The sequence below is a fragment of the Muntiacus reevesi genome, chromosome 5 (genome assembly GCF_963930625.1).
Source record: "Muntiacus reevesi chromosome 5, mMunRee1.1, whole genome shotgun sequence".
In the NCBI taxonomy this organism is placed as follows: Eukaryota; Metazoa; Chordata; class Mammalia; order Artiodactyla; family Cervidae; genus Muntiacus; species Muntiacus reevesi.
Window position 1 is genome coordinate 80845527 of NC_089253.1, and position 16236 is coordinate 80861762.

Genomic DNA, 16236 nt, shown 5'->3' on the forward strand with positions numbered 1-16236 from the left:
CATTCTCAAATATGTTTGTGGTGCCCATATATATTTACTTCTGTTGCTCTGTAGCTATGTGTAAAAATGCTGGGATGTGGCATGTGTTTGCTAAGCTTTAGTTGATGTACTAAATGTACTAAATCACTTCAGTACTGTCCTACTCTTTTGGGACCCCATGGACTGTAGACCACCAAACTCCTCTGTCCATGGGATTCTCCAGGCAAGAATACTGGAGTGGGTTGCCATTCCCTTCTCTGTTACCCTAAGTTAAACTTTCTCAAGCAGTGTCTGAGAATTTCAACTGTATTATATCCTTGTCAGCATGTATTGTTACAGGGAAGAATTGACTCCAAGTCAGATCTGTTTCTTTCACTTTAACCTTTGCTTCCCATTGCTTTTGTTCCCTAAAAGCATACTGCCTGCCTTGGCATCTCCAATTGTTTATTGCTAGTAAATAGAAGTATAATTGATTGAAGTGTATCAGTCTTGTATCATGCAACTTTGCTAAATTTGCCTACTAGTTATAATAGATTCTTTGTAGAGTCTTGTGGAATTATCTACAAATCATATCATCTAAAACAGTTTACTTCTTTTCAAACTGTATTCCTTTTATTCCTTACACTGCTGCATATGTTAGGGCCTCCAATGAAATATTGAAGTTTTTGAGATCAGACAAATTTGCCTTATTTTTAATTTTATGGGGAAGGTATGTATTCAGTTTTCATCATTAAGTATGAAGTCAGCTTTAGGGTTTTGTTCTTGTCATCTTGACAACATTCCCTTCTAATTTCTCTTAGTTTTTCTAATGAATAGATGTTGAATCATGGCAATTGCGTTTTCTACACTGAGATGATTATGTGGTCTTATTTTATTTGTATGTTTTATTTTGTAGGTAAAATGAATTATACTGGTTTTTGAATGTTGAACCAGTCCTGAATTCCTGGAATAAACCAGAGGAGGTTTTTCTCTCTTTTTATATTGTTAGCTTTGACTTGGTAATATTTTGTTAGTGACTTTTACATACATAGTGATAAAGAATATTGATGTGTATTATCCTTTTCTTGCAATGTCTTTATATGGTTTTAGCATTAGGACAATGATGATTTCTTAAAAAGGAGGGAACTTCTTCCCTCCTCTACCACTTTCTGAACTCTTCCAAAGATTAAGTAAATTATGTATCCTGTCTCTTTCTAAAAGTGCTCACCATTCTCTGGAAGTCAGCGTACTCTGCTGCCTTAAGATCTTAACTCTCTGAAAGATTTTATTAAAAGTTCTAATTTTGTAGATTAGATTTCCTTATTCTTAGTATGGGAGGTGTGTCTCATTGTCACTTTCTGGATTTCAAACAGATGCAGAATTCTCCCATCCTAGCATTGGTGTGTTGTACTTTCTTCATCATTTATTTCAAATATTCTCTAGTTTTAATTACGACTTCTGAATTAATCTGATTATTGCTCACGTTATTAATCTAACAAGCTATTAATTTATTATCTTCCAAGCATTTGAAGATTTTCTAGTTATCTGATTATTCAGTTCAATTCATTTGCTCAGTCGTGTCTGACTCTTTGCAACCCCATGGACTGCAGCATGCCAGGCTTCTGTGTCCATCACCAACTCCTGGAGCTTGCTCTAACTCATATCCATCGAGTCAGTAATGCCATCTAACCATCTCATCCTATGTTGTCCCCTTCTCCTCCTGCCTTCAATCTTTCCAGGCATCAGGGTCTTTTCCAATGAGTCAGATTTTTTGCATCAGGTGGCCAAAGTATGGAGTTTCAGCTTCAGCATCAGTCTTGCCAATGAACATTCAGGATTGATTTCCTTTAGGATGGAATAGTTGGATCTCCTTGCAGTCCAAGGGACTCTCAAGAGTATTCTCCGACACCACAGTTCAAAAACATCAATTCTTCTACACTCAGCTTTCTTTATAGTCCAACTCTCACATCCATACATGACTACTGGAAAAACCACAGCCTTGACTAGACAGACCTTTGTTGGTAATGTCTTTGCTTTTTAATATGCTGTGTAGGTTGGTCATAGCTTTTCTTCCAAGGAGCAAGCATCTTTTAATTTCATGGCTGCAGTAACCATTTGCAGTGATTTTTTTGGAGCCCAAGAAAATAAAGTCTGTCTCTGTTTCCATTGTTTCCCCATCTATTTGCCATGAAGTGATGGGACTGGATGCCATGATCTTAGTTTTCTGAATGTTGAGTTTTAACCCAGCTTTTTCATTCTCTTCCTTCACTTTCGTCAAGAGGCTCTTTAGTTCTTCTTCACTTTCTGCCATAAGGGTGGTGTCATCTGCATATCTGAGATTACTGATATTTCTCCCGGCAATCTTGATTCCAGCTTGTGCTTCATCCAGCCCAGCATTTTGTATGATGTACTCTGCATATAAGTTAAATAAGCAGGGTGACAATATACAGCCTTGACATACTGCTTTTCCTATTTGGAACCAGTCTGTTCTTCCATGTCCAATTCTAACTGTTGCTTCTTGACTTGCATACAGACTTCTCATAAGGCAGGTCAGGTGGTCTGGTATTCCCATCTCTTTCAGAATTTTGCACAGTGTGTTGTGATCTACACAGTCAAAGGCTTTGGCATAATCAATAAAGCATAAGTTGATGTTTTTCTGGAATTCTCTTGCTTACTGATTTCCAATTTAAGTATACTATGGTCATATGAAGTTTGTTTTTAGAACAACAGGATCTATTTTGATAAATGTTTTCTGTACACTTGCAAAAACATTTTCTTTTGTTGTTGAGTATAGGCTTTTTTTGTGTGTGTTCATGTGAGTAAACTATGCCAGTAAAAAAAGATCATTTTGTTCAAATTCTCTGTATAGTTAATGATGTTTTGTCTGTTTGCCTTATCAGTAACTGAGAGTAGTGCATTAAAATCTCTATCGTGAATTGGTTTGTTTCTCCTTTTACATATGTGGGGTTTCATTTACCTATTTTGAAGCAATATAATTAGGTGCATAAAATATAGAATCATTATCTATTACTATTATATTAAATTTTTATTATTTTGATATGCCCCTGCTATTCTAGCAATACTCTTATATACTCTTGACTCAAGAGACTGAACAACATCAAACAGCCTTGTAGCTACCCAGATTTTCTTGTGGTTAGTGTTTGTATGGTAAATCTTTCTACAGCCTTTGACTTTTAAGTTCTCTCTGTCTTAAATTTAAGTTGTCTTTCTTATAAGTAGCATAGACTTTTCTTTTATTTTTCAGTCTGATAGTCTTCCATTTAACACAGATAGTCCATTTACATTTTATGTAGTTACTTATAGAATCGTATTTATATCTGCCAATCACTATTTGTATTCTATTTTCTTTTTTTTTCCTTTAAAGTTACTTTGTATTAATAATGTTTTAAATTATCATTCCATTTTCTTTTAGTGGTGCCCTAAAGATTTAAACATGCATCCTTTGTTCATTTAATCTACTATAAATTTACCACTTCTGAAACAATGCAAAAACTTAGGATATTTTATCTTCCTTTTTCTTTCTTTTTTTTTTATACTATTTTGTCATCGTTTTAATTCTACATGTATTTAGAATTCTACAAAATATTAGTAATATTCTGTTTTACAGTCAGTATTAAATTATACTTATTTACATTTTTACCACATCTGTGGTCTTTCTTTCTTTCTGAATTTCTGTATCTCAATATAGGATCAGTTTTATGTCTGCCTGAAAGCTCTCCTTTAGTGTTTATTTAAATGTAAGTTCACTCACAATACAGTTTCTTAGTTTTTGTTTGTCTAAAAATATCTTTATTTCACCTTAAATTTTCCAGAATATCTCCCTGGATATTAAATTTTAGAAAGACAGTGTGTTTCCTTCAGCAGTTTAAAAATATTCTTCCATCCTCTTCTTGATTTCATAATTTTTTCTGAGATTTCAGTTTCAATATTATTATTGTCCTGTGTAAAACTATAGGTTTTTTTTTCATAACTGACTTTAAATTTTCTTATTTGCTTTATTTTCAGCAGTATTATTATAAAATGCTTTGGTTTTGTTTACTCTTATTTATGGTAGTTGGTGTTTGTTCAGTTGAGTCGCTCAGTCATGTCCGACTCTTTGCGACCCCATGAACCACAGCATGCCAGGCCTCCCTGTCCATCACCAACTCCCGAAGTCCACTCAAACCCACGTCCATTGTGTCGGTGATGCCACCCAACCTCTCATCCTTTGTCATCCCCTTCTCCTCCTGCCCTCAATCTTTCCCAGCATCAGAGTCTTTTCAAATGAGTCAGCTCTCTGCATCAGGTGGCCAAAGTATTGGAGTTTCAGCTTCAACATCAGCTGATGTTGAAGTCCTTCAACAGTCCTTCCAAAGAACACCCAGGACTGATCTCCTTTAGGATGGACTGGTTGGAACTCCTTGCAGTCCAAGGGACTCTCAAGAGTCTTCTCCAACACCACAGTTCAAAAGCATCAATTCTTCTGTGCTCAGCTTTCTTTATAGTCCAACTCTCACACCCCATACATGACCACTGGAAAAACCATAGCCTTGACTAGATGGATCTTTGTTGGCAAAGTAATGTCTCTGCTTTTTAATATGCTGTCTGCTGCTGCTGCTGCTAAATCACGTCAGTCGTGTCTGACTCTGTGCGACTCCATAGATGGCAGCACAACAGCTCTGTTCCTGGGATTCTCCAGGCAAGGATACTGGAGTGGGTTGCCGTTTCCTCCTAGGTTGGTCATAACTTGCCTTCCAAGGAGCAAGCGTCTTTTAATTTCATGGCTGCAATCACCATCTGCAGTGATTTTGGAGCCCAGAAAAATAAAGTCAGTCACTGTTTCCACTGTTTCCCCATTTATCTACCATGAAGTGATGGGACCGGATGCCATCATCTTAGTTTTCTGAATGTTGAGCTTTAAGCCAACTTTTTCACTCTCCTCTTTCACTTTCATTAAGAGGCTCTTTAGTTCCTCTTCCCTTTCTGCCAGAAGGATGGTGTCATCTGCATATCTGAGGTTATCGATATTTCTCCCAGGAATCTTGATTCCAGCTTGTGCTTCCTCCAGCCCAGCCTTTCTCATGATGTAGTCTGCATATAAGTTAAATAAACAGGGTGACAATATACAGCCTTGACATACTCCTTTTCCTATTTGGAACCAGTCTGTTCTTCCATGTCCAGTTCTAACTGTTGCTTCCTGGCCTGTATACAGGTTTCTCAAGAGGCAGGTCAGGTGGTCTGGTATTCCCATCTCTTTCAGAATTTTCCACAGTTTATTGTGATCCACACAGTCAAAGGCTTTGGCATAGTCAATAAAGCAGAAATAGATGTTTTTCTGGAACTCTCTTGCTTTTTCAATGATCTAGCAGATGTTGGCAATTTGATCTCTGGTTCCTCTGCCTTTGCTAAAACCAGCTTGGACATCTGGAAGTTCATGGTTCACATATTTCTGAAGCTTGGCTTGGAGAATTTTGAGAATTACTTTATTGGCGTGTGAGATGAGTGCAATTGTGTGGTAGTTTGAGCATTCTTTGGCATTGCCTTTCTTTGGTGTTTGTAATGCTACCTAAATCTGTCGTTTGGTGTATTTTATCCTTTTTTAAGACTTCTTGGCTATTATCTTTTTTTGGACTATTGCTTCACCCATTCTCTTTCTACTCAATTCTAATTACATGCATAGTTTCTTCTCACATTGTGTCTTATTTCTTATATAATCTTTTCTGTATTTCCATCATTCTTTTCTCTGTGTGCTTCAGATTTCATATTTTCTACTGTTATCTTTCAGATGACTAATCCCCCCTCCTATTATGTCTAGTCACTGATAAACGGGATCTATTGAATTCTTAATTTCAGTTGTTATTTTTTCTGTTATGCAGTTTTCACTGAAATTTTTTTATAGTTTCCGGGTATTTTCTGAAGCTCCACATGATGTCATCTAATTAGCTGAACATATTAATCAAAGTTACTTAAAAATCTATCTTAAAGACTTCATGTGTTTTCTTCATGGTTTCTATTTACTTGGTCCAATATTCTACACCTGATAATTTTTAAATGTTGTAACATTGCATATGAACAATTATAGAGATTCTGGCTACTTTTTTTTTGAAATAGAAATGAATTTTACTCTAGCAGGCAGTTAGAGTCAGGCCACATTTCTTGACTATGTGGGTAGTTTGAGACTGGCTCATAATGTTTGTGATGGTTGGCCTCTTCTAAGTTTGCTTTTTCTCCCAAGATCTGGCTCTTCTTGGGTCTCAAATCAAGGCCTAAGTTGTTTACAGGGACCTCCTCCTGGAAATTCTGAACTCCAATTTTTGTTTCACCAACACCATGAGAACACTGAAAACTCAAAAATGTACTTAGCCATTCATGTTTTTATTAGCCACTTCCTAATTGTTTTCTTAGAAAAGCCTCACTCTCAATTTATTGTTCAGTCACTCAGTCGTGCCTGACTCTTCAAGACCTCATGGACTGCAGCACGCCAGGCTTCCTCTTCCCTCACTATCTCCTGAAGTTTTCTCAGGCTTACAGTTTAATACTTACTCTCAATACTTATGACTTAATGAATGACATATGCTTTGAGAGGGAAAGCAGTGCAGAGTGTTAGACTTTAGTGAATTTTTCTTTTTTCATCTTTCTTTTTTCCTGATCCCTGAAACTCTGGAACCTAGTAAATTTTTGCTTCCCAGTTTTTTATTTGGCCTGTGACCTGAAGTGTTTACAAATAGCAATACCACAAGGGGCAATACAGGGGAAATACTGATCTTTCAACATTTCACTTCCCCTCTCTTAAGAATACTGGCCCTTCAAGGCCTGATTGTCTTGCTAGTTCTCCAATACTTTCACACTGATGTGTTTCTTATATTTTATCCAGCTTTCATATTTGCTTTCTTCAAAAAATTGATTGGAATAACCTACTTTATTATAGCCTGAAGAAATTCCTAAAAATTTGAGCTTTAAAATAATATTTCATCATACAGCAATGTGTTCACAGTATAGTATTAAATTTAAAAGACAGTATATTAAATGTGTCACAATTTTGTTTTCTAAGTATAAGAAGTGAATCATATACACATGATACATACACATTAGATATAAAATTAGATTATACATATATACATGCATATGAAAGAAATCTATTATCGTGTTGATTCCAGGTTCATTATACATGCTTTTAAATATTTTCTAAATTCTCTGCAGTGCTTTACTTTAGTAGTAGGAAAAAGACTTTTTTTATTTTAAAAATAAATACTTGGGCAACAAACACAAAGGATTAATCTCAAAAATATACAAGCAACTCCTGAAGCTCAATTCCAGAAAAATAAATGACCCAATCAAAAAATGGGCCAAAGAACTAAACAGACATTTCTCCAAAGAAGACATACAGATGGCTAACAAACACACGAAAAGATGCTCAACATCACTCATTATTAGAGAAATGCAAATCAAAACCACAATGAGATACCATTACACGCCAGTCAGGATGGCTGCTATCCAAAAGTCTACAAGCAATAAATGCTGGAGAGGGTGTGGAGAAAAGGGAACCCTCTTACACTGTTGGTGGGAATGCAAACTAGTACAGCCACTATGGAAAACAGTGTGGAGATTTCTTAAAAAACTGGAAATAGAACTGCCATATGACCCAGCAACACCTCTACTGGGCATACACACCGAGGAAACCAGATCTGAAAGAGACATGTGCACCCCAATGTTCATTGCAGCACTGTTTATAATAGCCAGGACATGGAAGCAGCCTAGATGCCCATCAGCAGACGAATGGATAAGGAAGCTGTGGTACATATACACCATGGAATATTACTCAGCCGTTAAAAAGAATTCATTTGAATCAGTTCTAATGAGATGGACGAAACTGGAGCCCATTATACAGAGTGAAGTAAGCCAAAAAGATAAAGAACATTACAGCATACTAACACATATATACGGAATTTAGAAAGATGGTAACGATAACCCTATATGCAAAACAGAAAAAGAAACACAGAAGTACAGAACAGACTTTTGAACTCCGTGGGAGAAGGTGAGGGTGGGATGTTTCAAAAGAACAGCATGTATATTATCTATGGTGAATCAGATCACTAGCCCAGGTGGGATGCATGAGACGAGTGCTCGGGCCTGGTGCACTGGGAGGACCCAGAGGAGTCGGGTGGAGAGGGAGGTGGGAGGGGGGATCGGGATGGGGAATACGTGTAACTCAATGGCTGATTCCTGTCAATGTATGACAAAACCCACTGAAATGTTGTGAAGTAATTAGCCTCCAACTAATAAAATAAAATTAAAAAAAAAAATAAATAAATACTTTAGCAAAGTATATATAAGAGCATGACAGAAAGTTAAGCTACTAGATGCTTTTATTCTCAGAAGATGGTCTGGGGCCAGAGAAGGTTTTACTTGGACTGGGTTAAAGACAATTGGCTGACTCCTGGGGGAGAGGTCAGCTTTCAGTATCTTATGCCACAGGCATGGAAGCAGACTGTATGTGTAAGCAGTGTAGAAGGAGAACAAAGATCATATTGGTCTTTTCAGCAACTTTGGTATGAGCTTAGGGAGTCAGACGAAATGGAACTTCCTTTAATTGTTCTTTATTGAACTATGCCATTACCTTGACCTGTCAAATATGGGAGCAGACCCCGGCATTGTTTTACATCCTGTAAATGTATTACCCCTCAGGGATGGGTCAGTGTATTGAGGGAACAATTATAGTTTATTCTGGATATGTTTGCCCTTTTATAGGAGAAAGGAGGAACATTCCTGCACCACAATATCTGCAACAGGAGAACATTTTGGAATTGTCTAACCGCTCAAAAGTATTTAACTCATGAAAATCACTCTCATTCCAAACTAGTTCTCCAGTTGAATAGTTCCCCATGCCTGCCTTAGTGCGGTGCTCTCTGCTTCTATTATCCTGATTCAAGTTGGTGCTAATCCCGTAGAATTACTCCCTCTCTTCTCCACAGCTAACTTTTTATGTTTTTTTCAGTGACAAATGTAGCACAGCATAGCATAGTGGTTAAGCTCCGAGGTGTGGGCCGGATATCCTGGGTTCAAACCTCATGAATTATTATTTTTTTTTTTTAGCTTTCTACTTTGAGTTGAGCCTGTTTGGAGAATTGAAGCAATACCATGCCATCGCAGTGTTATGTTGGAAATTCCCTTAACCCTTACGTGGCTCAGTTAGAAGAGTAAGAAGAACTTACATTTGACTCATAGTATGTCGTTTGCAATTTCACATACATTTTCTCTTTTGACTCTGTTGTCAAGACAAATCTTATTTTCTCAATTCTTCTTGAAGAACAAAAAGCAGATATAGATCAATTTCAGAAGTTTTAATGATATCTAGTTCTCCCTCCAAATTTAACAGAATATAAAAGTGAATCCACTTTCCCTCATAACATTGACAGTAATGATGGGAGTAGATCCAGATCTTAACTGCTTAAGATAAGATATTCTCTAATGCTCTTTCTCTCTTCTTTTCAGCATTATAAATAGAGAGATGCTAAAGCAAAAATAATCCCATTCCTTTTGATTTTGAATAATCAAGTTAAAACTCGCTTTGAATTTGAATAATCAAATTCCTTTTAACCTGATTTGGATTTGGGGTAAAACTCTGTGTGTGTGTGTCTGTGTGTGTGTGTCTGTGAGTCTGTGTGTGTGTGTCTGTGTGTGTGTCTCTGTATGTGTGTGTCTGTGTGTGTGTGTCTGCGTGTGTGTGTCTATGTGTATCTGTGTCTGTGTGTGTCTGTGTCTGTGTGTGTCTGTGTGTGTGTCTGTGTGTGTGTCTGTGTATGTGTCTGTGTCTGTGCTTGTCTGCGTGTGTGTGTCTACATGTGTGTGTCTATGTGTGTCTGTGTCTGTGTGTGTCTGTGTCTGTGTGTGTCTGTGTGTGTGTCTGTGTATGTGTCTGTGTCTGTGCTTGTCTGCGTGTGTGTGTCTACATGTGTGTGTCTATGTGTGTCTGTGTCTGTGTGTGTCTGTGTCTGTGTGTGTCTGTGTGTGTGTCTGTGTGTGTGTCTGTGTATGTGTCTGTGTCTGTGCTTGTCTGCGTGTGTGTGTCTACATGTGTGTGTCTATGTGTGTCTGTGTCTGTGTGTGTTTGCGTGTGTGTGTCTGTGTGTGTCTGTGTGTGTGTCTGCATGTGTGTGTCTATGTGTGTCTGTGTCTGTGTGTGTGTCTGTGTGTGTGTGTCTGCGTGTGTGTGTCTATGTGTGTCTGTGTCTATGTGTGTGTCTGTGTATGTGTCTGTCTGTGTTTGTCTGCGTGTGTGTGTCTGTGTGTGTCTGTGTGTGTGTGTCTGCGTGTGTGTGTCTATGTGTGTCTGTGTCTATGTGTGTGTCTGTGTATGTGTCTGTCTGTGTTTGTCTGCGTGTGTGTGTCTGTGTGTGTCTGTGTGTGTGTGTCTGCGTGTGTGTGTCTGTGTGTGTCTCTGTCTATGTGTGTGTCTGTGTCTGTGTTTGTCTGCATGTGTGTGTCTGTGTGTGTGTGTCTGCATGTGTGTGTCTATGTGTGTCTGTGTCTGTGTGTGTGTCTGTGTCTGTGTGTGTCTGTGTCTGTGTTTGTCTGCGTGTGTGTCTGTGTCTGTGTGTGTCTGTGTCTGTGTTTGCGTGTGTGTGTCTGTGTGTGTGTCTGTGTGTGTGTGTCTGCGTGTGTGTCTCTGTGTGTGTGTGTCTGTGTGTGTGTGTCTGCATGTGTGTGTCTATGTGTGTCTCTGTCTGTGTGTGTGTCTGTGTATGTGTCTGTGTCTGTGTTTGTCTGCGTGTGTGTGAGTCTGTGTGTGTCTGTGTGTGTGTGTTTGTCGCTCAGTCATGTCCGACTCTTCTTGACCCCACAGACTATCGCCCACCAGGCAAGAATACTGGAGTGGATTGTCATCCCTTCTCCAGGGGATCGTCCCAACCCAGGGATCAAACTCAGGACTCCTGCACAGAAAGGAAGACTCTTTCTGCTCTATCAGAACACAAGCTTCATGAAAGGATTTTTGGTTTGTTTCATTTCCTTCTGATACACAGTGCTGTGCTTAGTCACTTCGTTGTGTCTGACTCTTTGCAACTCTGTGGACTGTATGTAGCCTACCAGGCTCATCTATCCATGGGGACTCTCCAGCAAGAATACTGGAATGGGTTGCTCTCCTCCAGGAGATGTTCCCAACCCAGGGATCAAACCCAGGTTTCCCCCATCACAGGCAGATTCTTTACCATCTGAGTCAATACATAGTAGACAAGCAATAAATATTTGTTGAGTGATAGTCTCAAGTCCCTTCACCTCTTTTTGAGTATGCTATAGGGTGAAGGACTATAAAAATTGACCGTGTTTATACCCTCAAGGCAAAGGGCTAGATAACAAATAATGTTTCTGTCAAATTTCAAAATTATTGATCTCATCACAAAATTTTTTTGCCTGTTTCTCCTTTTATGAAAGACATGGAGTAAAGAGCTAACAAAGTTGGTACCTAAGAGAAAACTGCCTTAACACAGTAGCTTAGTTTTAGTCCAGGCTTTTAGTTTTAAGTATTGAGGCCTGAGTCCTCATTCCAGTGCCTCTACTCTAGATAACTTCTGTGAGGCGCACAGTGGTTAAGCAATTTGCTTAGGTCATAGACTATTAGTTTATGTGTGTGGCTACACTGGCTACCCTGAGGTTTTCCAATTTTTTTAGACCACAGCACTGACACGTAGACTCATTCATGTGGACTAAACTGCAAAATCAAGTGCATGTCTTTTTTCAGATATGTATAATCAGGTGCATTTGTACATAATGTGTTACTCTGATGATTGTTTCTAAATGACTATTGATTCTCAAAATACTTTCCTAGAGGAAGAATCAGTCTATTCATGAGGTAGCACATATGTACTAATGAACTTGGCCTCGTGGCAGGCAAAGTTTCAGTAGAGGAAGTTTCCAGCTTAGCTACATGCTTCTGGGACTTGCCAGGGATTGATAAGCAAGCAATTGAGGCATGGGAGTGTGTGGAGATATAGACATTTGCTATTAGGTATTTCCCTCCTGGGTTTGTACAGCTCATGTATGCTTTTCTAAGGGGAGTGACATTGTAAAAGACCCTGATGCTGGGAAAGATTGAAGGCAACAGGAGAAGGGGGCAGCAGAGGGTGAGATGGTTAGATAGCATCACTGACTCAATGGACATGAACTTGAGCAAACTCCGGGAGACAGTGGAGGACAGAGAGGCCTGGTGTGCTGCAGTCCATGGGGTCCTAAAGAGTTGGACACAACTGAGTGACTGAACAGCAACAAGGGGAATGAAGCATCAGTATGATCTTGGCTAATCCATTTGAATTCACTGTGTACTTATAGCCAAATTTTATTCAAAAATTGAATTTTGGAAAATATGAATACATTCGAAAAAATGAGAGATTCTATGTTGGGTTCAAGTCCAAATTTATGAATCTGGAAACAAAATCTGAAGATCCTGGTGATTTCTCTTGTCTTTTCAATCTGAGCTCCTGGAGTAAGAGGACTTGTTGAAAGCTTTTTGTTGGAAATAATCCAAGAGCCTATTGCTTTGGTTTCACTCTTCATGTATATCAGATTTTTACTTTAAAACCACAGGAAGCAAATAAATGGAAGTATAGCCAGAGCTTTCATCTTAGTAAACATAGACAGAGGCAAAAATACATAATTTTAAAACATGCTGAGTGAGGAGAAAGATAATTTTATAGCTAACCTATTTAATATAAAAAACTGACACCAGATAGTTAAAAATGCTAGTTTACTAGGGTTTCATAGCAGTAATCTATCATTTATATAGAAAACTTTTGACTCCATACAGATGGCTGGTCTCAGGAAAGGAAGAGATGAGCATTAAAAAAGGTGCTTATTTCATGGGAATCAGAAAGTCTGCAGTGAGTCCAGACCACATATCAAGTCACTGTGGAGAAACTCTCTTCCTCTGGGTAATGCACATTTCAGCATCAATTTCACCTTTCCCAGAAAAAAAAAGTTTCTGATCCTTTCAGAATAGATCCTTTTAGAAACTTGTGTTTCCCATCCCACACAAATTTGTCTTTATGTCTTGAGATTATTTACCACACTCTATTGATATCACATATTTCCTTTCTGACTCTCCTCTAGATGTCAAACATTGATTCTTATTTTCTACTGTGTCTTTAGCATTGCACATAACAGATATTCAAAATTATTTTTGGATGCAATAAATGCATGAATAAGAAATATATTATTATACACACACATATCAAGAACACATAACACTGAGAGGGGAGTCAAATGTGAAGTTAAAAACAATGGATACCATGGGAGTCCAGATGAAGTTGGTAATGTTGAAGGTTGGACATTTTGAGAAGCCTGGTAAAAAGAATCAGTCATTGCTGGGTCTTGAAAGATTAGCAATAAAATGTTTGATAATGATTAAGTAAGGGGAGAAAAGCCTCAGGTCAGAGAACTAGGGATAAATCAATGTAGAACCTCTGTCCTTGGCTGTACCTACTGGTTCCATTTCTAGGAGTGTTAATTTTTACTCTAAGCTTCTTTTTCATTTTTCCTGTTATGTGTCACCCACACAGACAGCAAAGGCTCTTTTGAATCTTCTCAGACGCATTTACTAGGCGATCACAATCACATTCTTCTGCTGTGTGTGTTTTTCTAACTGCAGCTTTTGTCCCAAAGAGATTTTCATTCATCTCACCACTTCAGTGACTTTATATCATTTTGAGACAAGGCTTCAAACGTTTAAATGTTTTTTACTTAAATGTTTCCATGTTTAAAATGTTTTCTCCATCTACACTACTTAGATTTTCTTTGTTCAATTATCCTCATTTAGTAGTTGTATTGTTCATGGATAGGATAATCTGATAGCATAGAAAGATGCTATAAATAAAACTTAATTATCATTGCATTCTTTCTGCCTCTCCATGTTACTGAGTAGAGAGAGAAGACATCTCAAATTAAATGATGAAGATGATGCTTGTTAATAAATAGCTGTTCCAGTAGCTTAAATGTCTCTTTGGAGGCTGTGAAAGAAGCTGACTGCCTCTGCCCATTCTCTCTGCACTCACCAGATGTGTACCTGGCTCACAGCAGGAGGTAGAAAATAAACACTTAGGAGAGATTTTGTTTTGAACAAAAGGCAGTATTGTACACAGCCCTGAGATAAGGCAGGAGGTGTGGGTACAGGGAGATTGCAGAGTGGTAATACAGACTGCATCCCACATTAAGAGAAACTCTTACCTATTTGAGGGAATGAATGAGTATAATAAACAAATCGGGGCAGAATCCTAGGCAATTAGTTATTGGTGCTATACCCCCAGAGTGTATTAGTACCTGCTTCTATTTCTTTCCACCTTCTATTGACTCAGCTTAATATAGTAACACATATCATTTTGTAAAAAAAATTAATGATCATATTCTGGCTGATTTTTAAGCATCATCAAGTGAAGGGGGAAATGCAAAGATGAAAATCTGAACATGTTCCTTTCATGCTCCTGGGTCACAACCAGGGACACAGAAGGAGCTAAGAATGGGGAGCATTTGGGAATGGACTGAAATCAGCTCTCCCTGAACACCTTGAAAGACAAGGATTGGGAGAATTCATGCTCAGGTCCTGGTGTTACTTGAAACTGTGATCCTGAGTAGTAAGCTGGATTTAACTTCTCTGCAGCTTTTTGTCTATAATTATCTCCTGACTTCAAAGAGGTGTAGTAAACATATTATTTAGCAAAACTTTGGGAACTAAGCTATATGAAAATCAGATGGAGTTATTACTAATACTGCACCCACTCAGGAGCTAACCACTTAAGTTCTGAGATAAGGTCAGTTGAGGCAAAATCCAGTTTTTGTATGAAAGCCAACAAATCTTGGCAATTAGGTTCAGAAGAAGCAAATACTTTTTTTCCCAAAAGTGATAGCTCATTTATTAATGCATTGATTTAAGTCAAAATGTAAATAATTCTAAGTGTGTGTTTCTTGAAGCAAAGGAAACTTTTTCTATTTTAAAATTTTTATCAGTTCAATAATGTCTTCCTTGTATCTCTCATTTGGGGCTTATCCTTTGTCTGCAAGTATGTTTTATTTATTTATTTTTCAAGTAAGCAGAGCAGAGAGGACCTCCCACCAGGGAGAAGAGAAGGCCCCCAGCATTCAGCTGGCATTTTTGGGCGATGTCTATGCACTTGCTTTGACTCTACTTGATCTTGAGCTACAGCTCCAACCTAGGACATCATCTGCTTTCACTTGGCCTCTTGCAGGTTAAAAACACCAGATTTATGCCAATGAAAGTGAAAGTGAAAGTCACTCAGTTGCATCCACTTTTTGAGATTCCATGGACTATACAGTACATGGAATTCCCCAGGCCAGAATACTGAAGTGGGTAGCCTTTCCCTTCTCCAGGGGATCTTCCCAAACCAGAGATCAAACCCTGGTCTCCTGCATTGCAGGCAGATTCTTTACCAGCTGAGCCAAAAGGGAAGTCTGATTTATGCCAAACACTGTCATTATATGCCTGGGTAAGGCTTTATAACAGAGGGACCATTTCTCATTATGTACTATTCTTGTGGTCCAATGAGGATAAATTTCATTTTAAAATTTGTCTTCCCAGGTGGCGCTAGTGGTAAAGAATCTGCCTGCCAGTACAGGAGACTACAGACTCAGGTTCCATCCTTTGTTCAGAAAGATCCCCTGGAGAGGGAAATGGCAACCCACTTCAGTATTCTTGCCTGGAAAATTCCATGGACAGAAGAGCCTGGCAGGCTACAGTCCACGGAGTTGCAAAGAGTTGGACACAAGTGAATGACTGAATACACACAAAATGAATATAAAGTAATGGTTCAGTGGTGCTCAAAGGTGCACCTGGAGCCCCTTCTTCCTGAGGAACTTCTGAGCCCAGCAATTTTCCCTGAGATGGAGCATATCCAGATGGCAGCTTCTAAAGAACCAAGTTCAGCTCTCGAATCAGCCCTGTTTTATGCTCCAAATGCTTGATGCCAGGACCTCTCTGTCAGACACTGTGCTGAGGGTACTCAGCAGCTGTTGGCCTGGACCTCCCAAGATCTGACCTGCTGGGCTTTGTCTGGGACATTGAGGATGACAAGGAGAGAATCTGGCTTTGTGTACCTCAAGGGAAAAAAATTCTGCTTGCCTCAGACTTGGAAGAAGTTTGAAGGCTATTTTAAAGAGTTTAACTGACCTACAGAGTGCAAATCAAATAACTGAGCCCTTAGCTATTGTTCCCAAACAAGCTTTCTCCCACTAATTACCTCCCCTTGTACTGGTCTCTGAGGACCTCCTAGATCTGAC